This window comes from Sinocyclocheilus grahami, unplaced genomic scaffold (genome assembly GCF_001515645.1).
Source record: "Sinocyclocheilus grahami isolate Dianchi unplaced genomic scaffold, SAMN03320097.WGS_v1.1 scaffold976.1, whole genome shotgun sequence".
Lineage (NCBI taxonomy): Eukaryota > Metazoa > Chordata > Actinopteri > Cypriniformes > Cyprinidae > Sinocyclocheilus > Sinocyclocheilus grahami.
In genome coordinates, this window is record NW_015506155.1 from 117410 (window position 1) to 131986 (window position 14577).

Here is a 14577-nt window from a genome sequence, read left to right on the forward strand (position 1 = left end):
AAAACACTATTAATTAGCATAGTAACAAGATCGGCAGTTTAAGAGCTTAAGTTTAAGGCTTTATTGGATAAATCTAAGACATATAAACTAATCTAACACATGAACACACGCATTCACACACGTTTTCAGAAAGAGAGAGAGAGGAAATAATTAAAGAGAATGAAAATGTGAAATCCCAAGTTTACAGCAATATGTGCCATTGTATAGATCTGAACAACCATCAATCACTTAATTAACCCTTGCACTGAGTTCCTCAATGAGGTTAAAATTTAGATTAACTGCACCAGTTCAGTTTTAGAATCTGGAGGTACTTGCTTTCTGTGTTGCGGGGTTCCCTTTCTTGTCTGGTTGCTGAAAGGGGTTTCCCGAGGTTGCTGATTGGCTGGAGGTTCAGTCTTGGGAAGCCAGTGATTGGGCGTTGGCTGGCGACGCGGAGCTGTGGTCTGCAGTTGAAGGGTAGACAGCACTCTTCGGAGAGATGCGGCGTTAGGCAAACTTAACTCAAAACACGAAACTCTCAACGGAAAATAAAACAAACTAAAGAAATAGAAATAGATGTAAAGTTTGATGAGACCAGGTGGCGTTTCTTCTCATGGTTTTGGAGGAGCTGGCGTGTAAGCCAGACCACGCTCAAAACTAAAGAAGCATGACTAGGAGTGAAAAGCTAAAAGCCGCATGGCTAAAAGCTAGACACAAAAAGTCAGACCCGCAAAAAGGCAAAAGGCAAAAGACCAAAAAGCGCTAAGTTTGATGGTGTCCTGAGTATTTAAACCAGGCTGTTTAACACACCCAAATGGTGTTTCGACCAATTGTAGCTCGGGGTGTTGCAATGTTTCTCCTTCCCATTCATAAATCAACTGTTATCTCATCATTCACATGACCTGCGTTTTTCCCGCTCTGGTAGAGTATGATTTTGGACATGATTTCTATCACGAGGATATGATACATTTGACCAAGAATTGACTGGGAGAAACGTTTCAAGCATGAAAATTCAAACTCACACATACCAAGCATGAATATGACCCCTTAAGCTATTCAATAGTTATTCAAAATACATTCACAATAAATGATTAAGGCATGATGGTTAAACATGTGGGTTAGATACATGATATGGGGTTAGATATATAGCAATGGTTAGTTGCTCGAGTCCTTTTAGTGTCTTTTAGATGCATCTTCACATGGAAATTAAGTTTCTTTGGCATTCTGTGGACGTAAGGAGACCAGAGATTAAAATGTCTGTAAGGAATTTTAGTCTGTCTGTTCTTTGTCTTTAGTGGAGGAAGTCAATTTGAAGCTTGTGATCACTGTCACATGTTTCCATGTGGCGGTCACGCTGTGCATCTCTTTTGACCATTATTCTTGATAACTTGCCCCAAAATTTTACAATCTCCTTGGACTTGTCAATGTGTTCTTTTGTGTTAATGTTGAAAACTGTTCTGTGACAGGGGTTTAGGTTTAGGCTTGCTTCAGAGAGGCTAGGGTCTGATTTATGACATCCTGTTGTCTTGGGCCTCTGTGGAATTTTTGTGACTCCTCGTGCCTCAACTCGGTTTTGACCAAATCTTAGATTGTCTGATTCGGTCTGATATCCTACAGAGTTGTACTTATTTTTTGACATTTTGGGAGAAATAAAAGCTATATATAATGAGTAATGTTTTCTTAAGTAGATGATACATTTCAAAAGTGTAAAACAGCCCAGATATTGAGCAACTGGTAGACGACATTAACAACATTGAATGACAAAGTTAAAGTTAATTATTTATTTTTTTTGTCTTAAAGGGATAGTTTACCCAAAAATGAAAATTCTGTTATCATTTACTCACCCTCAAGTTGTACAAACAACAAACCTATATGAATTTCTTTCAGCTGGACACAAAAAAATATATTTTGAACCAAACAGTTGATGGTAGCCATTGACTTCAATAGTATGGAAAAAATATACTATGGAAGTTAATTGGTGCCATCAACTGTTTGGATACTAACATTCTTCAAAATATATTTTTATGGAAAAATGAATAAATAAATATGTAAATAAATATAAACGTCTCAGGTTACGCATGTAACCATGGTTCCCTTTCAGTCAGTCACTTTCGACGTCACGTCGGTGACGACGAATTGGGAATCTTGCCAGAAATGCCAAAATGAGCCGATGCACATTGGCATGCGATGCGTGAGTATAAATAGGCAGCAGGTGCAATGCATACTAAGCTTTTTGCTTTGGAGCCGAGCGTACTCTAGGGAGATTTTCTATGTTGGTGGTACGGCGCTACTGCGGTTTCCCGTGTTGAGTGGGTTGCACATCAGGCTGCACTACCCCGTTTGTGTTGCAGGTGGCCATCTCCCATGGGCATTACAGCACTTAAAAGAGCAGTTTCCCTAAAAGAGCATTCACTTTGTAATGACGATGGTCCGTCTTTTTAAAGATACCGTTTCACCCGTGTGTTTCTGGATGCGGTCGTTACTTGGTGCCGGGTAATGGTCACGATCGCTGCCTCACGTGCCTGTGCATCAAGCATGCTAAGGTTGCGTTCGTGGATGAGTCATATTTTCATTGTGGGAAGATGACCATCTCGGAGTTACGGACCAGGCTCCAATACCTGAAAAGGGGTGGAGTTCACCGAGCCTCTGCCTCGATCTAGTTCTCTTCCTGGCAGAAGTCAGGGGAGGACTACTTCAGGCAGTAGCTCGGGCAGTCTGAGGAGCACAGTAGCGGCAACCCCTCCGAGGGACCATCACTCCTCTAGCTCTCCGCAGCCAGTCGAGCTGCCCAAGGAATGTGCTGGGCCCTCTACAAGGAGCGTACCAGCCATATCCTTTGGGGCTTCTCCTGATGATTGGATGTCGATCGCCGCATCGGAGGGCAAGTTGGAGCTCTCTGGAGAGGAAGATTCCACCCTCCGGGATGGTAGCAAAGCCTGAATCGGATCCAGAGATGACGGCTATGCTTTCCCAGGCCGCTGAGAGGGTAGGGCTCAAGTGGAGACCTCCACCGTGTCCCGAGCCCTCGAGGTTGGATGACTGGTTTCTCGGGGTGGCTCACGCTGGTTCTCAGCGCCCTGCCCCGGTGCCATTCTTCCTGGAGGTGCATGAGGAACTTACCAGGTCGACTGCCAGAAACCAACCTGCTAGCTCCTCCTCCCTCACCACCCTTGACGGTGGTGCAACTAGGGGGTATACGGGGGTCCCCCCATTGGAACGGTCGGTAGCGATGCAGTTGTGTCCTAATACCGCATCCACCTGGCGGGGCACCCCTTCCTTCATGGACCTGTAGGTACTCATCTGGTCTGACCGGCAGTGCTAATGCGGCTTGTGGAGAAGCTGCCTCCATCTTACATGCCATGTCGTTACTGCAGGTCCACCAAGCTAAGGCACTGAAGGACCTGCACAAGGGTGGTCATGATCCAGAATTTCTAAAGGAGCTCCGTACTGCAACTGACCATGCCCTCTGAGCGACGAAGGTCACCGCAAGTTCTCTGGGTCGTGCAATGTCCACTCTTGTGGTGCAGGAGCGCCATCTCTGGCTGTGTCTGGCCGACATGAGGGACACTGACAAAGTTTGGTTCCTCATTGCCCCCGTGACCCAGACCGGCCTCTTCGGTGACGCAGTCGAGAGCTTTGCCCAGCAGTTCTCGGCCGCACAGAGGCAGACTGAGGCGATCCATCACATCCTGCCCTGGCGGGCAGCAGCTGCCTCCACCCGTTCGACTGGCGAGAGTTCTATCAAAGGCCCTACTCACGCACCCTCTGCCCAACTATGGAACCAGGTAAGTGTTGCACCGCACACTCAGACCCCACTTCGGTCTGCCCATGAGCTGCCCAGGCCGGGTCCCTGTGTTCCACCTCGTTGCCCCACTGCAGGTACGTCGGTGGTTCCGCTTGCACAGTATCTGGGAGCCTGGCTAGCGCTGCGCAGCCCATCTCGCTGGCTCCTTCAGACAATCAGACATGGCAAAGCGATTAGTTCGCCCGGCATCCCCCCAAACTCAGGGGCATCCACTTCACATCAGTGAAGGTAGCCGATGCTCATGTCTTGCGTGCGGAGACCGCAGTCCAAACGGTGAAGGACACAATAGAGCTGGTCCCTCCAGCCGATATGAAGACAAGGATTTACAGCCCCTACTTCATTGTACCCAAGAAACACGGTGGGTTACGACCGATCTTGGACCTGAATGTCTTGAACCGGGCCCTTCACAGGCTACAGTTCAAGATGTTGACGCAGTAATGCATCTTTGGGTGCACCCGTCCCCGAGATTGGTTTGCAGCAATTGACCTGAAGGATGTGTACTTTCATGTCTCGATCCTTCCATGCCACATTCCCTTTCTGTGGTTCACATTCGAGGATGGAGCATATCAGTACAAGGTCCTGTCCTTTGGGCTGTCCCTGTTCCCCCGTGTCTTCACGAATGTTGCAGAGGGGGCTTTTGTTCCCCTGAGAGAGCAGGGTATTCACATCCTCAACTATCTTGATGACTGGCTCATACTAGCACAGTCTCAGGATCAGTTGTGCGAGCACAGGAACCTGGTGCTCAGGCACCTCAGCCTGTTGGGTCTTTGGGTCAACTGGGAAAAAAGTAAACTCTCCCCGACGCAGAGGATCTCTTTTCTTGGAATGGAGTTGGATTCGGTCGAACAGACAGCACACCTCACAGAGGAACATGCTCAGTCAGTGTTGAACTGCTTGAATTTGTTCCAGGGCAGGACGGCGGTCCCACTGAAACAATTTCAGAGGCTTCTGGGACATATGGCAGCTGCAGTCACGCCACTGGGGCTGTTTCATATGAGACCTCTTCCGCACTGGCTCCATGGCCGAGTCCCAAGGTGGAGTCCCAAACCTTCACCCCATGGTCAGACCTCACATTTCTTCGGACGGCAGTGCCCCTGGAACTGGCCTACAGGCATGCTGTGGTACACACGGATGCCTCCACGACCGGCTGGGGTGCCACGTACAACGGGCAAGCAGTCTCGGGTGTGTCAACAGGCCCCCAACTGCAGTGTCATATCAATTGCCTAGAGTTGTTAGCAGTGCGCCTTGTCTTGATCTGTCTCAAAGTGCGCTTATGAGGCAAGCACGTACTGCCTAGAGTTTGGGCCGGCTGACTCCCACATAACACTGAGACCTTGGCCCTGCTACATGCCCAAGGTTCCCACTACTCCCTTCAGGGATCAGGTGGTGAACCTACAAGCGCTGTCCCCGGAGGACTCAGACCCAGCCCTAGCTTTGCTCTGTCCCGTCCATGCTTTAAGATGATCGACCGGACACAAAGCTTCAGGACCTCAGAACAGCTCTTTGTTTGTTACGGAGGTGGGCAGAAGGAGAATGCCGTCTCCAAGCAGATGATGGCCCACTGGATAGTGGATGCCATCGCCCTGGATTATCAAACACAGGGCCTGCACTGCCCTCTCAGGCTGCGAGCTCACTCTACTAGGAGTGTTGCAACCTCCTGGGTGCTGGCTCGTCGTGCCTCGCTGACAGACATTTTTAGAGTTGTGGGCTGGGCGACCTCCAACACCTTGCTAGATTCTATAGCCTTTGTGTTGAGCCGGTATTCTCCTGAGTTCTCACCTCAAACTGGTAGAAGCACTGAGAGGCCCCAGCTTAGTGTCAGCTTGCTATGTCACAAATCGTGTTACTTGCTCCAGAGTGTCCATACTGTAGACCCTGTCGAGCTCCTCCATCAACCTCGGCAGCCAGACGTGGCAGAGCATCTGCTGCCAGGTCCTCACTCGTTGAATCCATGAAAACAGGTAGAGGGCTGGGTGCCATATGTAGTGACCTAAGTGGATCCCATATGTGTGTTTCTCCACGGTATAGCTTTAAGTCTGTGTTTCCCCTGCAGACTTTTCTGCCATTCCCGTAAGAGGGTTACAACCACCTCTAAGTCTTCCATATGTACCTAAACGATGTTCCATATGTGTAAGTGCTTCTGAAACCTCCTTCAGGACACATGGGGCTTCTGAAAAGTTCTTATTCCAAGTGGAACAGGTACGTTTTCCCAGTGTTATCCAGTCTCACTGAGTGGGTAGTGCTAAGACAACAGTGATTGCCTTCCTGCTGCGAGCCCTGGCCTATACTCAAAGGGGCACAGGAGGCCTGCACAGGATACTGGAAGGGGCAGCATCCGTGGCACTTTGGTAGGGATTCCCAACATCTTGGTTATGTATGTAACCCTTGTTCCCTGAAGGAGAGAATGGAGACGTCACATCAGCGAAAACCTGAGTATGCGTTGCACCTGCTGCCTATTTATACTCGCGCTGCGATCAGGGGCAGCTGGATGTAATCATCGCATGCCAATGTGCATTGGCCCGTTTAGTTTACACTCGGAGCAGATTGGTCTCTCTGGCGAGATTCCCAATTTGTCAGTCACCAACATGACGTCTCCATTCCCTCCTCCAGGGAACGAGGGTTACATATGAACGAGACGTTCCCTGAGAGGCAACGAGACACTGCGTCCTCTAGCGGACACTATGGGGAATGGAATGCCCACTAAGCCATGCCGGGGCACATGCCTATCCACCTGGTGAGAGAACACCAAGGGAAGTGACAGATATACACCAAACCTTCCCTCAGAACAGGTGTAAGCCACTGACTCCTCAGACCACTAACATAACTCAGAAAAATGGGGAACCCAGCCAATCAGTTCAATTCAGATGGAGTGGCATTTACTACACAGAGCCATAGTTCACTGACAAGCTGGGCAATATAGCGTTCATAATCGTAGAAGAATCGCATTCGATTATGAACGCGATATTGCTTAGCTTTTCATTTTTTTTATTTTTGACAAGAAAACTCTCATAAATTAATAAAACGTTTATAACAAAACTAAACCTCATTTGAATGAACTGATAATTTCACAAGCTCCATTTGCAACCTTCAAAAATGTAATTAGTTCTCTGGAGATAACAAAAAAGAATAAAAATATCTCACTCTTTCCTGTGATCTACAGTTCAGACCTGAGTTGAGTAGATGTTTACTGAGAAACAGTGATCATTTAACACTGTCTGGGTTGAAATGTTGAATGAGGAGGAGATGGATGTGCAGGCCAGCAGGTCATGCCACAAGGGCATTGAGACTTTACACAGGGAAGGTTACAGGGATGTGATGTGTTTCCTTGTTGATGACAAATAAATCAATCATCAGCGAACTTTGCCATATGGTGTCTGGCTGTTTTCACAGTTTGGACATTCCGAGGTTTGGTACTGGAGATGAGTATTAAAAAAATCTATTAATTAGCCTAATTTGCATCCATTGTAGTCTTTTTGATACATCTAGAGACATATTATGAGAAAACGTGAGTGGTGCACTAATATAACTGTGGAAAGTGGACAATTAGATATAGGAGCTATGGGGACGTGTGTTTTACAAGAGCATCATTTGCCTGTGAATTATAAACTGCAGTGCACTCATTATCACATTATTAGTAATGTGAATTTTTGTCTTAGCGCTGCTCTTGATGGCAGTAGCAACTTAGCCTATGAGCCATTTACCATCATTAAAGATGAATAGACACATTTTAGCCTCAATCTAGCATATTTAGTCCTTTTTTTTCATTTCATTGAATGCTTAAAAATTATCAAAAGGTATCAGTATATCTTTAATATTCAGACCTGAATTGAGAACGCCTGTAAAATCCCACTTCAATTCCTGAATTTGAATTCAGTTTAAATTAAGGTATTATAGACAGGATGCAAATTTGCAATTCAAATTTAAATATTAAGAGAAGATTAACTTGTTTGAAAGTTTTGAATAAAATCTTTCTATCTATTTTTCTGTTGTTCAATCATTCTATCATTCTATCTATCAATCTATCTTGTCATTCCACTTTAAGTTCCATTTCAATACTAAATCACGTTTATGATGTAAAGGCAGTTCTCCAATTTTGACTTTTTTTGACTTGGTAATGTTACAATACATTACATCCATATACCATACATGTGTAAAGTGACGAAATTCCCATGCAATTCAAGTCTACAGTATGTTGGGAAAGACAGGTGGCCTTGGGCGAACAGTTAGACCTTCAATCTATAGGTCTACCACTTGGTATATAATAAATCTCTAGCAACTTTACTCAGCTCTTATGAATGGCAGGTCAACCCCACTCACTGTATTGTGCTTTAGACGTGATGGCTGATGTATGGGCCATTATTGTGCAAGTGTGAAATGTAAATCTAATGTTAAACGTCTCCATCAGATCAGGTTTCACTCATCATCATGGCGGGTGTGCTGCCTGCTTTCCCCTTCATTGGCAGAATAATGGGCCGTCATAAGGGTCGTCCACCAGAGCAAAATTGTTGATCGGGTCCATTAGTGCATTTTTAATGACCAGACTCACAACCCAAAAGCTTACTGGGGCACCGCAGTTTGAACAGCTCACACTCTCTATAGCAGAGTAGGTGGCTGAATTTTTCACAGTGGATTTTTAGAAGCTATAAAGAACTTCCAACCCACAAATTCCTCTCAATCTTGTTAAGCCATTAAGAGACATCTTTTTAAAAAAAATATCATAATTATTACAAACATTTGAATGGTAGTGTATGTTTAAAAAAATTAATTTAAAAATCTGTATTATCAATATATATTCAGAGCCGGTGCCAGGGCACATACATCGGGGGGCATTTATATGTATATGCGGGGCCGAATCACATTAAGCGGGGTTGGGGGGGTTGTCAGCTGTTTATTTTATATATAAAATCTATTTTTGGCCAGATGGGCTTATATCTGTAAAATCCATGTATTAGTAGAGTTGGGGTATTTGGACTCGGATTCAGACTGCAATTATGAATGAACTTGGACGGACTCGGGTGGACTTATACTCAAACTTGACATGGACTCAGACATTTTGGACTCAGAAATGTTTACAGATGTACAGATGAATCCACTTCATGTGTAATATGAAAGATAAAAAGAAATATGTAACAACATAAAATCAAGATTAAAATACAGTCTCCTACTCAAACTCAATTGGTTAAGGACTAGGACTCGACAAGGTGGACTCGGCCCTTACACTATATATTAGACTGATCCATCTATCCAAATGTTAAGTGGCTTCTGTGGTTCTTTTCACATAATGACTCTTATGAAAGGGTCTCTTGTGGTTTTGGAGAAATTAAGGGCATTGACGTAAGGGCATCGTAAAACGAACATTCACAGGGATATCAACAGGAGAACTGTGATGCAGGAGCCATGAGGAGCTGACAGTGGCCCTGTTGTCTCTAAGTCAAGGGCCACAGAACAGATTGCAGTGAATTCTCAGATCACAGCTTGATGTGGACAGAAAAAAAAAAGAGAAAAAAAACAAAAAATATATATATACTGTATATATATATATATATTAGACTGGTGGAACATATTTGAATGTAGACTATCTTTGATGTCACCTAGATTAGAATGGAGCTAAGAAAGTTGTAAATTTCTTAAGATATTGATTTAGATACTGCACAGTAAATGAAAACAATCATATTTCTCATCTTCTGATATTTTGGCAAATATGGTGTCCATATTTATAAGTGAAAAAAACAAGCCCAAAAGGACTTACAATAAGTGGACATGGTAACACTAGTGCCACAGTTTCTGTAAGATCTGTATGTACATGTGTGGTGTGGTTTGCACAGTCTGGTCCTCAGTGATACTTTTCCTAATAAAATAGCACTATTAAAGCTGTACGTATTAGGGAAAAAGTCAGACCAGGGATGGGGTAGAATCTGTGTGCCTATAATTTTGAGGTTTGATAAGTACATTTGTGTTTGCCAGTTCCTTCCCCAACAACAATTAAAGATTTAATTACCATCTGCAGAGTGACTCAAGAGCAAGCCTGACCTAGAAATTTGAATTGATGACTTTGTTTGTGGAAGTTGTTAAAAGTCCTGTGTGCTGTTTATCAGCAGCACTTATTTTTCAATGTAAATTTGTTTCCTGATAATTGCTTCAAAAGAGTTAATTAGAACTGATAATATACGATGCTGCTTCCACAATGGACATCATGCTATGCAAAAAAAATATATTTTTATTATATTAGTCTAACATTGTGTCCTAATCGGGCGTAAAGGGATAATAAGACAAGCAATAAAACTTCATTTTCATGTAAATCAGAGTTTTTTTGTTTTGTTTTGCTTTTTTTAACAGAGCAGCTGTTAGACCTTTATGTTCATACTGTAGAGATATTTGTATTGTAATAAACCTAACATCCTTTGAGCATGTTCTTATCGGATCGATAAAATAACTGATATTGTCATACCGCAGGGAGGGTGAGAAATTAAGGTGTTTTTAAGACCTGCAGCCATGTGTTCCTCTTGACACTAAGCCTCTCTTAAAAATAATGAGACTATTGGGTTCAAATCTTGTTCACCATTGTTAAAACCCTGCAGATCTTGTTTATGCAGACATGGCACGGGATGCTTTCATCAAGATCTGAAGATGTCAAAGAAAGTAAAAATCAGCCAGACAATGATGTTCATGACTAATGTCATGACCGGGTGACAAGAGTTACTTAAAATAAGTAATGTGCTTTACTTTTTAAAAATGTATTTTCATTATCTATCTATCTATCTATCTCTGTTATCGTATGAGTTGCTTTCTTTATACAGTATATTTGGTATATAAAAGACTGCCTTACAGTATCTATTAATGTACATGGATGCCAAATTTGTATGAAAAAATGATTGGGGTGATACTCAAGCACTGAACATTTATAAATCTACTCGTTTTTTTGTATAAATTTATAAATAAGTTCAAAGTAAACATCCCAGCCTCTGCAGCACTGCTTTATTTTAGCATATTAATGTTTTAATATTAATAAGTTATAATGGAAGTGATGGCTCCGAATCAGACAATATTGGGAGGTTTTGTGGACTCAAGCCAATTGCTGTTTCAGTTTGCTCTTCAAGCCATATTTTAGGTTGTTATCTACATTAACATTCAATTAATTTATCTTTTGTTGTGGCAGTGATGAGCTTGTTGGACTAATGCATTTCTGTGAGTGAATTTGCTTGTTTGTTTGTGTTGTATTTGTGAAATAATGCATTATGTTTGGATGGACAAAAATTCGGACTAAAACGTGTACAAATTTTTTCATTTACCATTATTGTAGTACAATCAACTTCAGATAAATTCTAAATCAACCATTTATCCTATTTCATTCTGAAATGTCACATGACAGAAGTAAAATGTGAAGGAAAAAAACAGAAATCCAGGCGTTTGATGTTATTCAGTTTCAGAAAGACTGCAGGGACAAAGACATGTATTTATTTATTTATTTATTTATTTTTACATTTATGTAACATTTTTCAAGGTAAGCTGATGTAAGACAAACTCCCCTCAAAACAATCCAACCACTGACCACAATATTGACCCCAAGACTGGTGTACTGCTGGAGGCTTGTTTGGTGCAAATTTACCCAACTGCCAGAGTTGAGCCAAACAGCAATTTCATCAGGCTAGCTTCAGTTTCTGAAAACACAATAACAGTGACAATGTAGAATTTCAAAATCGAACCAACTTGATTCATGGCAGTTTTTTCATCTGAGCGACTTTTGTCTTAAATTCAAGGCTCAAGGGGACTGTGAGTTCAGAGGTGTTTTTGTGAGCTTGTTAGACTCATTTAGTCACAGCTAGAATAATGAGCTCCAGCAGTGCATCTGCATCTCTGCCCTGTGATCCTGGCATCCAAACAGGAAAGAGGATTAGCCCTGTCGGTAGATATGAAAAGTATGACGTTGTCTCACCTGCCAGCATCTCACTATCACATATATACAGTATTTTATTATGTTTATGTCCTAACGTTGAAAAATACCATTCATACTCGCTGCTATATGATGGAAGAAAAGCCCTAGGAAACATTTGGCTGTTATGTAGTTCTGAGAGAGTCAATGGCTGTAAAGAGTAATAAAACTGTAGAAAAATAATGAAAGGAATAAACTAATGTACCTGTGCATGTGTCAAAATCAGTTAAAATAAAAAGTTTATCTATCATACCTTTCACTGACAGCATGATGAATTTAAATGGTTTGGTTTTCCAAAGGTGGCCAAATGCTAAAAATGTACAGGCTTATTCGTATAAAACAAGACTAAGGCTGTTTATTTGTTGATGGTTGGCTGCTTGTCAATCATTCAACCCTTTAAGGAACTTTTGACAGAAAAATCTGGAGAAAAAAAAAATGTAACCCTTACAATACTGTGAAAACAACATGTCTTGTTTTTTTTCAGGCAAATAACTCATGACTATAGAAAGTGAAACTAGGGCATAAAGCTGACCTCAGAATCAAAAGACAAAATAAAAAAAAATAAAAACCTTTAGAGTTTTATTTAATGAATTATACATTATGGACTAAATCTATCTTTTTAAGTACTAAGTCAGTATAAGGCATCCACTCCTTTTGATTTTTAATCTTTAATCAGCCTTCTGGTGTTCTTTTAGGCATTTATTTACCAAAAGCAGTCTGTGATGCCAGTTAATTACAGTTCAGCTTTGTGCTGTACTAACATGAACACCTTTTAATTGGAATAACAATGTAATGCTTTCTTAACATGAATACTTATTTTATCCAAAAGAGATGATAAAACTTAATTCATTCTTCCAATATGGCTAATTATTCTTTAATTTGTGGCTTTGTGCCTTTTGAAAATTATGCATATTTATGGTTACCATCAGTTCATGCTGTCGTTAATGGACTGATAAGCGGCACAGCCAAATAATTCCACATCAGAGCAAAGCCACCGTTTGGCATTCAGTTGCAGTTTTCCATTAACACAAAATATTCAAGTTTATAGTATAATTTCAGAAACAGATTTATAGACAATAGTAAATTAAATTATAAAACCGTAACAAGCATGGGAAAATGAAGGTGGTTTAAAGAAATATTCCAGGTTTAGTACAAGTTAAGATCAATGGACAGCTTTTGTGGCGTAAAATAAATAAATATATTCCACTTGTCCTAAAATGTGACCTAAAAACATTTAAAATACTTACTGTTTCAATAGAATAGACATATTTACTAACCTTCTCTGTGGAACGTTATATACAATTTTACTACTAATGGCTGCAAAAATAACAAGAACAACTTAGATCATAGAATACACACTTAACAGAAATATAATGTACAAGCTTTTATAAAATTATGAGCTTCGCATTTCTGCTTTCAAATTCCTCCAAAAATTTACCACATTGTCTTTGATTGTAATGTCTGACATTCATATCAATGTCAATGTCTCACTGTAACCTCAAGTTTTTCATTTTTGTGTTTTTTTTTAAGAGGGAAGAGTAAGAAATATTTTTGTGGTATTCAAAATTATGCCACAAATTCTGTTGATTGAGTTTAACTTGATTTGAACACGAAATATTCCTTTAATAGCGTCACCATTTGAGATGCCAAAAATGTTTAGATAAGCTGTCTCTGTCAACAGCTTATCTCTACACACTTCAGTAATTATCATTGATCGTTGTGTTGAGTGAATGGTTTGATATTCACGGCCTCTAGTATGTTTGTCATAATTATTAACATTTCAAGAGTCCAGTGTTCATTATACGACTGATTTTAGAAAATGCATTAATTGCATTTTCTTAGTATCCTACCAACACATTTGTTTTGTAGAGAGTACTATCACTATATATACAGAAATATAGACCTTTTTTGACTGTGCAATTTGGTGTCAATAAATTAGTTATCCACTTCAGATTACTAATTACTAAAACCAAACGTCATGAACTCTCCTTTATTCCCCGTGCTTTGAATTTGTTGTATGGATAACTTACAGGTCCTTGATTAGGATGCCTTTTCTGTGAATCTGTGTTATTCATATATATATATATATATATATATATAATAAAACTAAACTAAACTAAACTAATCTGACAAGAATGATAATAGAGAGCACCTAGATATACTGTAGGAATTATATGTGTCCCAAGTCAATATAGAGAACCAATCTCACATCTTTATGAATATTCATGAACTTTCAATCAAAACATGCTCACAAAATGTAAATTAGTTTTTAAAGCTGCTTTTAATTTCTCATGTGAAAACACATTCAAATTTGATCCATTTATTTAATTATTTTTGTAATTGATTTACCTTGATTGTATTATGTTGGCTATTGGTCTCAGTTCTTGGCTCTAATGGACTGTGAAACTTAAACTGCGAAACTACGGAAGTCATAAACAGATGCTCCTCATCCACATCTCTTAAAATGTAAATGCTGTATTTCAAAAATATGTTAGCATAGCTGAAATGATTCACTTATCAATTTGAAACTTCACAATTTGTTCTCATTAAAATAATATGCTACCATGCTAGCATTGTTGCTCTTGACAGTGTCCTCAGGTTTTTGTCTCGCAACTATGAATGGTCATGCATGCAAATAATGAAGATGAAAGGATGAGCACAGATTTACCCATCATTTATTGGTGCTTATTGAACAACAAATAAACAAATGTGTTCTTGTGTGCATCTGGGCCCTTAGCTCTATTGTCCTGACCAGGATCATTATGCATATGGTAACATGGGTATCTGAAATTGGCCAGTGTTCAGAGCAAGGTTAAACGTGTTCATCCTGTTTTAATCAAATAGATGTTTAAAGGGGTCATAT